The sequence below is a fragment of the Lactuca sativa genome, chromosome 6 (assembly GCF_002870075.4).
Source record: "Lactuca sativa cultivar Salinas chromosome 6, Lsat_Salinas_v11, whole genome shotgun sequence".
NCBI lineage: Eukaryota > Viridiplantae > Streptophyta > Magnoliopsida > Asterales > Asteraceae > Lactuca > Lactuca sativa.
In genome coordinates, this window is record NC_056628.2 from 195665630 (window position 1) to 195684274 (window position 18645).

Below are 18645 nucleotides of genomic sequence, written 5' to 3' on the forward strand. Positions count from 1 at the left end.
ATGGAAGTCTACCCCTTTGTTCTTTCTTGTTGATAGCGGTGGCCAAGTCTCTGATTTGTGCTTGAATGTTTGAGAAAGTGTTCTTGGTCTCTTGTTGAAATTGGGTTTGACTTTGAGCAAGAGAAGTAACAAGTTCTTGAAGGCTCATTTGATGGGTACCACTTGATTGGCCTTGTTGTGGAGGTTGTTGGTAATTTGGAGGGTTAAAAGAAGTTTGTGGATATGGAGGTTTTTGGGATTGGTATTGTGGATGTTGGGGTCTCATTAAAAGATTTGGTGGATTTTGCTTTGGTGGATAAGGGTTGTTTTGGGTAATCCTCCAATTTGGGTTGAAATTGTTTTGAAATCCCGTGGGTCTTGGTTGACCTTGATATCCGCCCATTGCATTCACATCTTCCGGTTCACTTCCAAGTGTGGGGCACTTATCCGTATAATGGCCCGTCATTGCACAAATACCACATACCATCAATTGTTGACCACTTCCCACCACCATTTGACTTAACACATTAGTCAAATCCAAGAGCTTTGATTCCAAATGTTGACTGTTGCTAACTGTCACACCCCCGAACCAGACGGCGGAAGCGTCCGGGGGCTGTTGTGACTCAATTGAATACCATCACAATGAATATACATGAAACATAACATCATTCATCACCAACATTTGAATATTACAACTGATAGTGTTTACATCCATTACATTGTCTCAAAACATTACATTCTCAAAAGTAGATTGTTCGATACTAATTAAACAACAGCAAAACATCATAGAGTACAATTCTTCCATCACTTTATCTGTTACCTGAGAATACAAGTATTTTGAAAAACGTCAACATATGAAATGTTGGTGAGTTCATAAGTAGTGTTTGAAACCCAATGTTTTGTATTGTTTGAAAACCACTAGAAAATCCGATATTTTCTGAAAAGAACTTAGTATAAAAAGTGTAAAGATCCATAAGTATGCTTGTTTGTTTCTATAGTTGTAAAATTTGTTCATTAAACTTGTGTACATTTCGAAACCGTATGTATTGAAAAACCCTAGGAAAACCCGATGTTTTCCTAACACTTTGAATTCCATGTAGTTGTTGTACCATCGCGGCGTGTGAAGTCATTGATTCCAGGCGACGTCGGATTATTGCGCATGGTGAATTGCTATAAACACGCGTTACGCAAACGACCAGTTTACAACTATACTAACGATCCCGTAGGCGTCGTCCGTACTATTCACGTAATCCAACCGCCCTGACTTCTTGTAGTCCCACATCCGAAGAGAAAGAGGGCACGAAGACCTCGATAACTCCGTTAGTCGGTTGGGGATAAAAAGAGTGCGAAGGGCCCTTGACCCGACTCGCATTAGAATAACCGACTTTACTAGCAATACCAAAGGACCCTTGGGGACCAATAGTATAAGAGCCATTAAAAGTCCTTTTACGCTGTGTTGGATCATGTAAGACCCAACAACTCGTAAGGTTGAAGTCTTCGGGCCTAAAGATCAGGTCATTGGGCTAGCTAGGCCCAACAAACAAGATTTTACACTTTGGGGCCCAAAGATGGTGCGTCGACGTCTGTGCACTCTCACATGTGTATTGAATTCCCAAATGTTACTTGTATGAATCGAGTTATCGTCGTGTTAGTAGTTTCGGGTTGTTATTGATTCGAGACCGAATCAATTCATTTAACAACGATTTTTGGTATTGTTGTGTATTGTATTTCGTCGGTAGTCGCGGTGCCAATATTTGATCACGATGGGTGTAGTGAATTAGCATTGAAAATTTTCTGTTTACAGCCCCTCTTTAATTTGTAAATTTACTTTTTCGACCCTTTAAATAAATAAATTTCCGGTTTAGTCCTTAAACCATTTTTCTTGGCAATTTAACACCAAAACTTATTGAAATTGATATTTTTCAGCACATTTTTAGTTGAAAACAGTTTTAGTCCCTGAAAATACAGTTTTCTCGGTTGTAACCCCTCTTTTTCGCAGTTTTTACAATTTTGGCCCAAATTGGAAAATTTTTGCAACTTTGGCCCTTTTTAATTTTGAAAAGCATTTTAAACCTTAGAAAAGGACTTGGAACACTAGTAGTCCACTGTTTTACAGAAAAACATAGTTTTGGCCCTTCAAAACAGAAAATTTCGCATATTGGGCCCTAATGGGCCAAAAATGCCATTTTTAGCCCATTAAGCTTGAAATTTATATTTTTAATCCTCCAAAAGAATGTATTTCCAGAAAACACTTTGTTGAAACTGTTTTGACTCATCTCACCCATCAGAATTCGTAATATGTCCTTTTGGGCCCTTTAACTTTATATTTTTAACATTTTGTGTCTAAAAATTGAGTTTTTAACCCAAAGAAGATGTTATTAAGCCACTTAGCTATTTTTCTTGAAATACTTTGTATGTAGAACTATAATTGATGCTAGTATCATTTTACATAAAGTATATCTCGATTTTTAGGGGCTTATGACTAGATCCAACATCATAATCACACAAAAACACACATATAAGCATAGAAATCATACAAGGCATACAAAATACATATAGATCTACACTTTCACTTGTATCCCCCCCTCATAAAACTTATAAAACAGAAAAATAGGGAGTATGAAGCTCACCTTGTTTGAAGGTTCCGGTTTTTGATGAAGATGTGAAGAGGTTTTTGGCCCTAGCAAGCTTCTTGAGGAGCTTTACAACTTAGATGGCTCTAAGATGTATGATTCACGAAATGGAAAGGGTTAAGAGGAGATTTTGAAGAAATCAAGAAGCTAAACCATGGATATAAGTAAAAACTTACCTAGGATGATGATTTTTGGTGGAGAATCCTCTTGAAAGCACACACCAACTCGAGATTTTTGATGGAAGAGGGAAGAGGTATTTGAGAGTGTTTAAGAGAGTTTTTGAATGAAAAATGAAGGTGGTGAGAGGGTTGGCCGAGAATATGGAGAGAAGGGAGAGAGAGATCATAATCTTGTTATTTGTGAGGTAATAGTTTGTCTTGAAACATGAGATGCTACCATAGATACATGGTGGTTAAACATGAGTTGTCACATGCATGTCTAGTCTTCATTTATCCATTCTTTTCTCTTTTTTTTTTATTAAACATGGGCTGATTTGGGCTAAGGAGAAAGGAAAGGAATCATCTTGGGCCCATACTCGAATTTATGAAGCCCAAAAATAAATTTTCGGCCCATTGGGACAAACGAAATCTTTTATGGACCAACAAGGCTCATTAGAGATAAGATGGATTATTTTAGGCCCACATGGCCCAAAATGCTAACGTTTTATGAATGTGGTCTATTTAGAGCCCACTTAGGGCTTCTAGGCCCAATAGGAGAATTTTAGTTCATATGGAACTTGGACCGGGATTAATAAGGTTCCCAGCCCTTAGTTGAACATATGAGGTGTATTTTGAATGAGGATAGAGTATTGTATTCACTTAGAGTACATGCTTTTACAATGGATGATGCTTATATGAGAATAGAATTTCCTAGCTAAAAATGCTAGTTGTGACACTAACTTCACCAACCACTTGTATAGAATTTCTCTTCATGCCATTTCGAGTCCCAAAATTCCTTTGATTTTGAGAAATGGTACCAAAAAGTAATCGGATCTCGTGAGGGGTTTTGTTGAAGATGTCACCACCACTTGAAGCATCAATCATCCTCCGATCTTTTTCATTCATACCCTCATAAAATTGTTGAAGAAGTAGTTGTTCGGGTATATTGTGTTGACGACAACTTGTACACAAATTATTGAAGCGCTCCCAAAAATCATGAAATGTTTCATTTTCCCCTTGACGAATCCTCAAAATGTCACTTCTTTGACTTGAAATGCGGGAGGTGGGATAGAATTTGCTATTGAAGGCCTTGAGTAACTCTTCCCATGTGTGAATAGATCCCGGTGGTAAGTTGAATAACCACTCTCTAGCTTTGTCTTCCAAGGTGAGCGGGAAAGCGGTTAACTTGAAATCATCCAATGTCACATTGTCGGGCAACATGCTAACACATAACATATGAAAGGACTTCAAATGCTTTTGAGGGTCTTCTCTATCCAAACCATGGAACTTGGTAAGTTGATGGATGAATCTTGACTTCAATTCAATCCCTCGGCGGTTTGCGGGATAAACAATAGCAAGAGGTGTGTGAGTAACATCCGTTTCCATCATTTGTCTAAGTGTCAACTCTTGAGGAGGATTGGGTGGAAAGGGGTTGTTGGGATTTTGTTGCAAGTAATTGGGTGGTTGATGATAAGGTGGGTATGGGTATTGTTGGGGATTGTAGATTGGTGGTGGATAAGGTTGGTAGTTAGGGTATTGGTTATAAGGAGGTTGTTGTTGTGGGTACATTGGGTTTTGGTACATTGGAGGGTGTTGGTAATTGGGTTGATTTGGGTAATGTACTTGTTGAACTTGAAAAGCATTGTTTTGAGGTTGGTTGTTTTGGTGGAAGTGTTGGTTTTGTAGTTGTGGTGGTGGTTGATAATTGGGTTGGTTTTGAGGAGGGGCTTGATTCCAAGGTGGCATATCAATGAAAGGTTCTTGTGGTTGTTGTCTTGGTTGATGGGGTGGGGTATTGGCATCTTGATTAATTGGGTTTGGGTTGGGATTGTGAGGTGGAGTGTGATTCATGGCTATGTGGTTTTCAAACGGAATGTCTTCAAAGGAATGACCAACAATTGGAGAACTCCGTTCGGTGTCGGTATCACTTGAAGTATGAACTTGATCTTCTATGTTGATTAGTGGAGAAGAGGAAGAAGCTTGAACTAGTTGTTGTTGCTTTGATTGTTTGGCTAACTTTTTCAACCTTTTTGCTTCTCTTTCAATTTCCAGATTGTAGAGTAGTTCACTGATTCTTGTAGACCTAGGCATAAACAATCAAATAACAATAACCAATTTCCCCAGCAACGGCGCCAAAACTTGATGGGATGTCAAGCCCACCAAGCAAATTACACCCTTTGATTGCTAAATAAACGTAATATAATGGTAAAAAGGGGTATCGATCCTCGGGGAAATGGTTGTATTCAATCACCAATGCAATTCAATAGAACTAGTGAAATTAAACTAACTAACTACAATTAAGCAAAAAGGGGGGTTTTTTGATTACTTGAAAACTAAAATACTTGAATAACTAAAAACCTTGCAATTAAGCAAGTTGATGAGATGCTCAAAGGTTGGAAATAATTGGTTAACTAAGGCAATTCAACACAATGAACATTTGTGTGTTTATCATTAGGATCTAATACAAAGCTTATCCTTCATCCCAAATTGGTTATAGCAATCATGAAGCATGATATGCCAAGATTCCTCATAGGTAGTATGGAGGTTGGGGAAGCCCACAACACACCTTCTTAATTAAGATCAAGGGTCAATTGAAGCAATTAATCCCAAGAAATCAATTAGCCTTAAGAATGAAGGAATCCCCAATTCCTAGAGGATGTCAAATGCTTACACATCCATAAAGGAGTTATGATTCATAAGCTAGAGATGGTTTCTACCATCATAAAGCCTTTGTTCTAGATAAATTCAATGATCCAATGCAAAATCAATGAAATAAATCAACCATTGCTCAATCAAACACTAAGCTCATGATCAAAGCAATCAATTAAGCATAAGAATTGCAAACTAGAATCATAAACATGGAATAAATTGATAATCAACATAAATCCTTCAAAACCCACAAACATTCATTGGTTTTCAGCCAAAGTTAACCAAATAAGAGTATTAGCCACTCATGGCAACAAAATAACAAGAACAATAATCTAATTGCATAAAGAAACTACCTAAGATTTGGAAAGATGAAAGGAAATGATTTATAGCTCCCAAAATCGCCTCTTGCAGGTCTCCAATGGTGGAAAATCGTGAATGAGCCTCTAGATCTGATCCCTAAAGGTTATGGCAAGCCAAATGACCAAAATGCCCAAACTGGGCAGTTGCGCGACGAAAATTCCACCCGCGCAAATGTTGCTGTAATGCTATTGGTCCACCAAGCCACTCCACCCTTCCACTACCAAAGATTCCTTTGGTCCCCCTCCTTGTCCATGTAATTTGAAATGCACCAATCATCATTTAGCCACCAAATGGATGCTCCAAGCCCAAAATTTGAATTTTATGATCCATCTTCACAAGCCCAAATAATCCAAGCTAATAACTTTCAAAGCACAATTCTTCTTCTTTGATTCCGCCAAGCCCAAGAATGCCTCGGGAGCCCACTAAGCCCGTCTCCAATCAACCCGCAACCGCAACAAGCACCGAAAAACCTACAAAATATCTCATGCAACATAACAAGCACCCGGTATGATCCATACTAAAGAAAAATAAATAAATTACAATGCATTAATGATAAAAAGATCTAAAAATCTAAAAAAAACTAATAAAATAAGGAAATAAAATAAACTATCAAATCACCCCAAGCTTAAACCTAACTTGTCCTCAAGTTAGAACAAGACTAAAAATGAGCTCGGGATGAACTATCTAAAAAGGAAAAAGAAAGATACCATAGAACTTGGTCAACATCAGTCAACATGGTCAAAATTAGTCCTTCAATGGACCCTACGCATCTTCAAAATGTTCCCCGCTTTAGAGCCATAAACCACATTCTCAACCACTTGATGGGCGAATAGATCACGGCTGGATGCGATCGCGGTGTGCAAGACAAAGGAAACAGAGATGCGCCCAGTGGGGGCACTTTAAATCACCAATGTAGACCATAGTGCACGAAGGAAAGGCGCCTCTTCACACACTATGATTCCTACATTTGTCAGGCCAAAGTGTATAATAACGAAATAGGGTTTTGCAGTACGGCCTCCGGGCAAACATCCGGTTTCAGAGGCTTCTCCCTTGTACTGTCCTTTACAGTCTACCGTCTCATCGTCGGGGCCTTTTCTCACCAAAAATCAAAAATAAAATAAAATAATAAAAACTCTACTTAACCTAAATCTAAACTTAACAACCTAAATCTTCAATCTTGAACTTCTGTTATTGGATCTTCAATCACATTTGCTGCTTGACATTTTTTTTTCATACTAGATATATAACATAAGTCTTGAACTTGGAATCTTGTTCTTCTTTTTGTGTTGCTCTCTTTCTTCATTTTTCTTCTTTGTTTTTGTTACTTTTCTTGAATCATCTTTTATAGGCTCTTATTTTCTTCACTTTTTCAAATTTCTTCATTCTTTGTGTTGCTTCTTGGAAGGTCTAAGGAATTTCACCAAGTAACATAGAACTCTAATAGTGAAAATTGAGTGGTAGATAGAGGCTAATATGAACACCTAATGATCATTGACAATGTGCCAAGATCAACTAAAAAGGGTGGGGAATGACTCAAAAATGGGTGTTACCGAAAAGACTTGGTCCCAAAAGATGTGAATTGGGGGACCCACTTCAAAGTTCATCAAGCACCTCAATGCAAGGTGTGATAAACAAAATCTATCTAACTATCTACTCTAGACCCCTAGAAAAATGATAACCTATCCTAAAAAGACGGTGAGAATCTAACTAAGCAAGGCTCGGACGAGACTCGGGAGTACTAAGGGGTACTCCCTCCAAAACCAAGATGCGAGTCTTCAATATCTTCAATGTCTTCAAAATACCTTACCGGGCTAGTCTTTGCTCGCACACATTGGCATGACCAACCACATCCCTCCGCACCTAGACCCAATCAAGTTACCTGCATCTGACCCCCACACAAGCGGTCTCAAAGTGGTCCGTGAGGCTCAAAACGTGTCCCATTCATCAAATACAAGGAATTCCATATCAAGACCCAGGACCAATCTATGATTCAATACTTATGACTCGGCGTTATGGTACCTGTAGGGATAAGAAGACAAGAGAGAACAAAAATGCATGAACTTAACCTAGAATGCATCTAAAAAGTATGAAAATTAGAAAAGAAAGAAACAAAATATGCAATATATTTTTTTTAATGCAATTTTTATGAATGCCCTAAATGACTTAGTCTAGATGCAACTATATAAAACCTAAATGCAATAAAAATAAAAGATTAGATTACCTCACCCCAAGCTTAAAATTAAGCATTGTCCTCAATGCTTAGGATGAGAGTAAGGAAGGATCATACCGGGATCAAGGTGGAGGAGGCCCGCGGGGACGGTATAGAAGCAACACATGGGTCGCATAATGATGCTTGGATGGAGTTCTTGGCCGCCTAAATACACATGGGTGAAAGCTTGGTCGCGCAAAGGACGCATATGAAATGACTCGAAATTTTCTTATGAAATGACATATTTGCGCAGGTACCCTCGCAAACTTTGCACGGGTAGGGGGCAGCTGCGCGCACATGTCAGAATACATCCCATGTTGGGGTAATTTGGAACTCAGAATCTGCGCGGCTGGGGGTCGGTCGCGCAACGGCTGCGCGGGCACCCACGCGCAGCAATCAGAGAGCACCCCATGTTGGTGTAATTTGGATCTCGGGACCTGCGCGGGCACCCGCGCAAAAGTCAAATTTTTGGAAATTTTCAAACTTCACCAAAATCACTAGAAGACTTCTATATGCTTATTTTTAGGCCAACTTCAAGTTTAGAAACACCCAAAACTTCAAGCGGAGATTATTTATTCACAATGCATTTATTTAACGTCTTTGCCAAGACATAGCCCCGCTTCCGTCAACCTTCGTAAATCGGTGTTTCCATTGTTACGTTGTCGAATTCTCCCGTGTCAAAGCCTTCATAAAATAGTTTCAAATGGTGCCCATTCACTTTGAATATTTGATTTGTTTCCAAACTTTTAATTTCAACCGCACCGTGATCAAACACTTTTATAACAATAAAAGGTCCGTGCCATCGAGATCGCAATTTTCCCGGGAATAGCTTTAAGCGTGAATGATAAAGAATAACTTCTTGACCCGGAATAAAGTGTTTTTGGGTTATGTGCTTGTCATGAAATGCCTTTTTCTTCTCTTTGCACCTTTTGAACCTTTTAATTATCTTCTTCTTGACCACTTCCATCATTGGAGAATCCAATCTTCTTTGAGGTTCCCTCTTAGGATTACAATCATCTTCCATGATTATCTTGTCTGTGCATACATTAGTGCTTATCCTGTTTATTGGCTCAATCACATCAACCCGATACAATGGAGAAATGTTGCTAGGGTACCTCATTCCTTCAAAGATGTTGAATTGATTGGTTTCTCCATCAAACTCCATAGTTATCTTTCCTTTATGGACATCAATGATTGTGTGAGCGGTATGCATGAAAGGTCTTCCAAGGAGGATCATAGATGATTTGGAAAGAGTCTTCTCTTCAAAATCAATGACATAAAAATCCGCCGGAAAAACAAGTTGATTAACTTGTACTAACACATACTCCAACACTCCTCTTGGAGACACACTTGACTTGTCTGCTAATTGAATGATTACTCCGGTTTCCTCCAAAGGTCCAACATTGAGAGATTGAAAAACCGAATATGGCATCACATTGATCGAGGCTCCAAGATCTAACATGGCACTTTTGACATGCAAATCACCAATGGTACAAGGGATAGAAAATATTCCCGAATCCTTGCATTTGGGAGGTAATTTCTTTTGGATAACCGCAGACACATTTGCATTGACTTGAATCTTTTCATTTGCCTTGAGTTTTCTCTTCTTGGTGCATAAATTCTTGAGGAATTTTGCATAACTTGGAATTTGCTTAATAGCATTCAATAGTGGAATGTTGATTTGGACCTTGCGGAAAGTTTCAAATAATTCATTTTCTTCTTCTATCTTCTTGGAAAAGGCTAACCGGGAAGGGAAGGGTGGTGGTATGACCAATGGTTTGATGGGTTTGATGGAAGAGTCAGGTTGATCAACATTTGGCACAACCGGTTCCTTTGGAGTAGCTTCAACCTTCGAAGGCTCAACAACAATAACCTCATATTCTTCTTCTCTTGAAACTCTTTTAGGGTTGTTTTCTCCAAGTGTTTTGACACTTCTCAAAGTTATTGCACTCACATTGGGGTTCTTCTCGGTTTGAGATGGAAGTCTACCCCTTTGTTCTTTCTTGTTGATAGCGGTGGCCAAGTCTCCGATTTGTGCTTGAATGTTTGAGAAAGTGTTCTTCGTCTCTTGTTGAAATTGGGTTTGACTTTGAGCAAGAGAAGTAACAAGTTCTTGAAGGCTCATTTGATGGGTACCACTTGATTGGCCTTGTTGTGGAGGTTGTTGGTAATTTGGAGGGTTAAAAGAAGTTTGTGGATATGGAGGTTTTTGGGATTGGTATTGTGGATGTTGGGGTCTCATTAAAAGATTTGGTGGATTTTGCTTTGGTGGATAAGGGTTGTTTTGGGTAATCCTCCAATTTGGGTTGAAATTGTTTTGAAATCCCGTGGGTCTTGGTTGACCTTGATATCCGCCCATTGCATTCACATCTTCCGGTTCACTTCCAAGTGTGGGGCACTTATCCGTATAATGGCCCGTCATTGCACAAATACCACATACCATCAATTGTTGACCACTTCCCACCACCATTTGACTTAACACATTAGTCAAATCCAAGAGCTTTGATTCCAAATGTTGACTGTTGCTAACTGTCACACCCCCGAACCAGACGGCGGAAGCGTCCGGGGGCTGTTGTGACTCAATTGAATACCATCACAATGAATATACATGAAACATAACATCATTCATCACCAACATTTGAATATTACAACTGATAGTGTTTACATCCATTACATTGTCTCAAAACATTACATTCTCAAAAGTAGATTGTTCGATACTAATTAAACAACAGCAAAACATCATAGAGTACAATTCTTCCATCACTTTATCTGTTACCTGAGAATACAAGTATTTTGAAAAACGTCAACATATGAAATGTTGGTGAGTTCATAAGTAGTGTTTGAAATCCAATGTTTTGTATTGTTTGAAAACCACTAGAAAATCCGATATTTTCTGAAAAGAACTTAGTATAAAAAGTGTAAAGATCCATAAGTATGCTTGTTTGTTTCTATAGTTGTAAAATTTGTTCATTAAACTTGTGTACATTTCGAAACCGTATGTATTGAAAAACCCTAGGAAAACCCGATGTTTTCCTAACACTTTGAATTCCATGTAGTTGTTGTACCATCGCGGCGTGTGAAGTCATTGATTCCAGGCGACGTCGGATTATTGCGCATGGTGAATTGCTATAAACACGCGTTACGCAAACGACCAGTTTACAACTATACTAACGATCCCGTAGGCGTCGTCCGTACTATTCACGTAATCCAACCGCCCTGACTTCTTGTAGTCCCACATCCGAAGAGAAAGAGGGCACGAAGACCTCGATAACTCCGTTAGTCGGTTGGGGATAAAAAGAGTGCGAAGGGCCCTTGACCCGACTCGCATTAGAATAACCGACTTTACTAGCAATGCCAAAGGACCCTTGGGGACCAATAGTATAAGAGCCATTAAAAGTCCTTTTACGCTGTGTTGGATCATGTAAGACCCAACAACTCGTAAGGTTGAAGTCTTCGGGCCTAAAGATCAGGTCATTGGGCTAGCTAGGCCCAACAAACAAGATTTTACACTTTGGGGCCCAAAGATGGTGCGTCGACGTCTGTGCACTCTCACATGTGTATTGAATTCCCAAATGTTACTTGTATGAATCGAGTTATCGTCGTGTTAGTAGTTTCGGGTTGTTATTGATTCGAGACCGAATCAATTCGTTTAACAACGATTTTTGGTATTGTTGTGTATTGTATTTCGTCGGTAGTCGCGGTGCCAATATTTGATCACGATGGGTGTAGTGAATTAGCATTGAAAATTTTCTGTTTACAGCCCCTCTTTAATTTGTAAATTTACTTTTTCGACCCTTTAAATAAATAAATTTCCGGTTTAGTCCTTAAACCATTTTTCTTGGCAATTTAACACCAAAACTTATTGAAATTGATATTTTTCAGCACATTTTTAGTTGAAAACAGTTTTAGTCCCTGAAAATACAGTTTTCTCGGTTGTAACCCCTCTTTTTCGCAGTTTTTACAATTTTGGCCCAAATTGGAAAATTTTTGCAACTTTGGCCCTTTTTAATTTTGAAAAGCATTTTAAACCTTAGAAAAGGACTTGGAACACTAGTAGTCCACTGTTTTACAGAAAAACATAGTTTTGGCCCTTCAAAACAGAAAATTTCGCATATTGGGCCCTAATGGGCCAAAAATGCCATTTTTAGCCCATTAAGCTTGAAATTTATATTTTTAATCCTCCAAAAGAATGTATTTCCAGAAAACACTTTGTTGAAACTGTTTTGACTCATCTCACCCATCAGAATTCGTAATATGTCCTTTTGGGCCCTTTAACTTTATATTTTTAACATTTTGTGTCTAAAAATTGAGTTTTTAACCCAAAGAAGATGTTATTAAGCCACTTAGCTATTTTTCTTGAAATACTTTGTATGTAGAACTATAATTGATGCTAGTATCATTTTACATAAAGTATATCTCGATTTTTAGGGGCTTATGACTAGATCCAACATCATAATCACACAAAAACACACATATAAGCATAGAAATCATACAAGGCATACAAAATACATATAGATCTACACTTTCACTTGTATCCCCCCCTCATAAAACTTATAAAACAGAAAAATAGGGAGTATGAAGCTCACCTTGTTTGAAGGTTCCGGTTTTTGATGAAGATGTGAAGAGGTTTTTGGCCCTAGCAAGCTTCTTGAGGAGCTTTACAACTTAGATGGCTCTAAGATGTATGATTCACGAAATGGAAAGGGTTAAGAGGAGATTTTGAAGAAATCAAGAAGCTAAACCATGGATATAAGTAAAAACTTACCTAGGATGATGATTTTTGGTGGAGAATCCTCTTGAAAGCACACACCAACTCGAGATTTTTGATGGAAGAGGGAAGAGGTATTTGAGAGTGTTTAAGAGAGTTTTTGAATGAAAAATGAAGGTGGTGAGAGGGTTGGCCGAGAATATGGAGAGAAGGGAGAGAGAGATCATAATCTTGTTATTTGTGAGGTAATAGTTTGTCTTGAAACATGAGATGCTACCATAGATACATGGTGGTTAAACATGAGTTGTCACATGCATGTCTAGTCTTCATTTATCCATTCTTTTCTCTTTTTTTTTATTAAACATGGGCTGATTTGGGCTAAGGAGAAAGGAAAGGAATCATCTTGGGCCCATACTCGAATTTATGAAGCCCAAAAATAAATTTTCGGCCCATTGGGACAAACGAAATCTTTTATGGACCAACAAGGCTCATTAGAGATAAGATGGATTATTTTAGGCCCACATGGCCCAAAATGCTAACGTTTTATGAATGTGGTCTATTTAGAGCCCACTTAGGGCTTCTAGGCCCAATAGGAGAATTTTAGTTCATATGGAACTTGGACCGGGATTAATAAGGTTCCCAGCCCTTAGTTGAACATATGAGGTGTATTTGAATGAGGATAGAGTATTGTATTCACTTAGAGTACATGCTTTTACAATGGATGATGCTTATATGAGAATAGAATTTCCTAGCTAAAAATGCTAGTTGTGACACTAACTTCACCAACCACTTGTATAGAATTTCTCTTCATGTCATTTCGAGTCCCAAAATTCCTTTGATTTTGAGAAATGGTACCAAAAAGTAATCGGATCTCGTGAGGGGTTTTGTTGAAGACGTCACCACCACTTGAAGCATCAATCATCCTCCGATCTTTTTCATTCATACCCTCATAAAATTGTTGAAGAAGTAGTTGTTCGGGTATATTGTGTTGACGACAACTTGTACACAAATTATTGAAGCGCTCCCAAAAATCATGAAATGTTTCATTTTCCCCTTGACGAATCCTCAAAATGTCACTTCTTTGACTTGAAATGCGGGAGGTGGGATAGAATTTGCTATTGAAGGCCTTGAGTAACTCTTCCCATGTGTGAATAGATCCCGGTGGTAAGTTGAATAACCACTCTCTAGCTTTGTCTTCCAAGGTGAGCGGGAAAGCGGTTAACTTGAAATCATCCAATGTCACATTGTCGGGCAACATGCTAACACATAACATATGAAAGGACTTCAAATGCTTTTGAGGGTCTTCTCTATCCAAACCATGGAACTTGGTAAGTTGATGGATGAATCTTGACTTTAATTCAATCCCTCGGCGGTTTGCGGGATAAACAATAGCAAGAGGTGTGTGAGTAACATCCGTTTCCATCATTTGTCTAAGTGTCAACTCTTGAGGAGGATTGGGTGGAAAGGGGTTGTTGGGATTTTGTTGCAAGTAATTGGGTGGTTGATGATAAGGTGGGTATGGGTATTGTTGGGGATTGTAGATTGGTGGTGGATAAGGTTGGTAGTTAGGGTATTGGTTATAAGGAGGTTGTTGTTGTGGGTACATTGGGTTTTGGTACATTGGAGGGTGTTGGTAATTGGGTTGATTTGGGTAATGTACTTGTTGAACTTGAAAAGCATTGTTTTGAGGTTGGTTGTTTTGGTGGAAGTGTTGGTTTTGTAGTTGTGGTGGTGGTTGATAATTGGGTTGGTTTTGAGGAGGGGCTTGATTCCAAGGTGGCATATCAATGAAAGGTTCTTGTGGTTGTTGTCTTGGTTGATGGGGTGGGGTATTGGCATCTTGATTAATTGGGTTTGGGTTGGGATTGTGAGGTGGAGTGTGATTCATGGCTATGTGGTTTTCAAATGGAATGTCTTCAAAGGAATGACCAACAATTGGAGAACTCCGTTCGGTGTCGGTATCACTTGAAGTATGAACTTGATCTTCTATGTTGATTAGTGGAGAAGAGGAAGAAGCTTGAACTAGTTGTTGTTGCTTTGATTGTTTGGCTAACTTTTTCAACCTTTTTGCTTCTCTTTCAATTTCCAGATTGTAGAGTAGTTCACTGATTCTTGTAGACCTAGGCATAAACAATCAAATAACAATAACCAATTTCCCCAGCAACGGCGCCAAAACTTGATGGGATGTCAAGCCCACCAAGCAAATTACACCCTTTGATTGCTAAATAAACGTAATATAATGGTAAAAAGGGGTATCGATCCTCGGGGAAATGGTTGTATTCAATCACCAATGCAATTCAATAGAACTAGTGAAATTAAACTAACTAACTACAATTAAGCAAAAAGGGGGGTTTTTTGATTACTTGAAAACTAAAATACTTGAATAACTAAAAACCTTGCAATTAAGCAAGTTGATGAGATGCTCAAAGGTTGGAAATAATTGGTTAACTAAGGCAATTCAACACAATGAACATTTGTGTGTTTATCATTAGGATCTAATACAAAGCTTATCCTTCATCCCAAATTGGTTATAGCAATCATGAAGCATGATATGCCAAGATTCCTCATAGGTAGTATGGAGGTTGGGGAAGCCCACAACACACCTTCTTAATTAAGATCAAGGGTCAATTGAAGCAATTAATCCCAAGAAATCAATTAGCCTTAAGAATGAAGGAATCCCCAATTCCTAGAGGATGTCAAATGCTTACACATCCATAAAGGAGTTATGATTCATAAGCTAGAGATGGTTTCTACCATCATAAAGCCTTTGTTCTAGATAAATTCAATGATCCAATGCAAAATCAATGAAATAAATCAACCATTGCTCAATCAAACACTAAGCTCATGATCAAAGCAATCAATTAAGCATAAGAATTGCAAACTAGAATCATAAACATGGAATAAATTGATAATCAACATAAATCCTTCAAAACCCACAAACATTCATTGGTTTTCAGCCAAAGTTAACCAAATAAGAGTATTAGCCACTCATGGCAACAAAATAACAAGAACAATAATCTAATTGCATAAAGAAACTACCTAAGATTTGGAAAGATGAAAGGAAATGATTTATAGCTCCCAAAATCGCCTCTTGCAGGTCTCCAATGGTGGAAAATCGTGAATGAGCCTCTAGATCTGATCCCTAAAGGTTATGGCAAGCCAAATGACCAAAATGCCCAAACTGGGCAGTTGCGCGACGAAAATTCCACCCGCGCAAATGTTGCTGTAATGCTATTGGTCCACCAAGCCACTCCACCCTTCCACTACCAAAGATTCCTTTGGTCCCCCTCCTTGTCCATGTAATTTGAAATGCACCAATCATCATTTAGCCACCAAATGGATGCTCCAAGCCCAAAATTTGAATTTTATGATCCATCTTCACAAGCCCAAATAATCCAAGCTAATAACTTTCAAAGCACAATTCTTCTTCTTTGATTCCGCCAAGCCCAAGAATGCCTCGGGAGCCCACTAAGCCCGTCTCCAATCAACCCGCAACCGCAACAAGCACCGAAAAACCTACAAAATATCTCATGCAACATAACAAGCACCCGGTATGATCCATACTAAAGAAAAATAAATAAATTACAATGCATTAATGATAAAAAGATCTAAAAATCTAAAAAAAACTAATAAAATAAGGAAATAAAATAAACTATCAAATCACCCCAAGCTTAAACCTAACTTGTCCTCAAGTTAGAACAAGACTAAAAATGAGCTCGGGATGAACTATCTAAAAAGGAAAAAGAAAGATACCATAGAACTTGGTCAACATCAGTCAACATGGTCAAAATTAGTCCTTCAATGGACCCTACGCATCTTCAAAATGTTCCCCGCTTTAGAGCCATAAACCACATTCTCAACCACTTGATGGGCGAATAGATCACGGCTGGATGCGATCGCGGTGTGCAAGACAAAGGAAACAGAGATGCGCCCAGTGGGGGCACTTTAAATCACCAATGTAGACCATAGTGCACGAAGGAAAGGCGCCTCTTCACACACTATGATTCCTACATTTGTCAGGCCAAAGTGTATAATAACGAAATAGGGTTTTGCAGTACGGCCTCCGGGCAAACATCCGGTTTCAGAGGCTTCTCCCTTGTACTGTCCTTTACAGTCTACCGTCTCATCGTCGGGGCCTTTTCTCACCAAAAATCAAAAATAAAATAAAATAATAAAAACTCTACTTAACCTAAATCTAAACTTAACAACCTAAATCTTCAATCTTGAACTTCTGTTATTGGATCTTCAATCACATTTGCTGCTTGACATTTTTTTTTCATACTAGATATATAACATAAGTCTTGAACTTGGAATCTTGTTCTTCTTTTTGTGTTGCTCTCTTTCTTCATTTTTCTTCTTTGTTTTTGTTACTTTTCTTGAATCATCTTTTATAGGCTCTTATTTTCTTCACTTTTTCAAATTTCTTCATTCTTTGTGTTGCTTCTTGGAAGGTCTAAGGAATTTCACCAAGTAACATAGAACTCTAATAGTGAAAATTGAGTGGTAGATAGAGGCTAATATGAACACCTAATGATCATTGACAATGTGCCAAGATCAACTAAAAAGGGTGGGGAATGACTCAAAAATGGGTGTTACCGAAAAGACTTGGTCCCAAAAGATGTGAATTGGGGGACCCACTTCAAAGTTCATCAAGCACCTCAATGCAAGGTGTGATAAACAAAATCTATCTAACTATCTACTCTAGACCCCTAGAAAAATGATAACCTATCCTAAAAAGACGGTGAGAATCTAACTAAGCAAGGCTCGGACGAGACTCGGGAGTACTAAGGGGTACTCCCTCCAAAACCAAGATGCGAGTCTTCAATATCTTCAATGTCTTCAAAATACCTTACCGGGCTAGTCTTTGCTCGCACACATTGGCATGACCAACCACATCCCTCCGCACCTAGACCCAATCAAGTTACCTGCATCTGACCCCCACACAAGCGGTCTCAAAGTGGTCCGTGAGGCTCAAAACGTGTCCCATTCATCAAATACAAGGAATTCCATATCAAGACCCAGGACCAATCTATGATTCAATACTTATGACTCGGCGTTATGGTACCTGTAGGGATAAGAAGACAAGAGAGAACAAAAATGCATGAACTTAACCTAGAATGCATCTAAAAAGTATGAAAATTAGAAAAGAAAGAAACAAAATATGCAATATATTTTTTTTAATGCAATTTTTATGAATGCCCTAAATGACTTAGTCTAGATGCAACTATATACAACCTAAATGCAATAAAAATAAAAGATTAGATTACCTCACCCCAAGCTTAAAATTAAGCATTGTCCTCAATGCTTAGGATGAGAGTAAGGAAGGATCATACCGGGATCAAGGTGGAGGAGGCCCGCGGGGACGGTATAGAAGCAACACATGGGTCGCATAATGATGCTTGGATGGAGTTCTTGGCCGCCTAAATACACATGGGTGAAAGCTTGGTCGCGCAAAGGACGCATATGAAATGACTCGAAATTTTCTTATGAAATGACATATTTGCGCAGGTACCCTCGCAAACTTTGCACGGGTAGGGGGCAGCTGCGCGCACATGTCAGAATACATCCCATGTTGGGGTAATTTGGAACTCAGAATCTGCGCGGCTGGGGGTCGGTCGCGCAACGGCTGCGCGGGCACCCACGCGCAGCAATCAGAGAGCACCCCATGTTGGTGTAATTTGGATCTCGGGACCTGCGCGGGCACCCGCGCAAAAGTCAAATTTTTGGAAATTTTCAAACTTCACCAAAATCACTAGAAGACTTCTATATGCTTATTTTTAGGCCAACTTCAAGTTTAGAAACACCCAAAACTTCAAGCGGAGATTATTTATTCACAATGCATTTATTTAACGTCTTTGCCAAGACATAGCCCCGCTTCCGTCAACCTTCGTAAATCGGTGTTTCCATTGTTACGTTGTCGAATTCTCCCGTGTCAAAGCCTTCATAAAA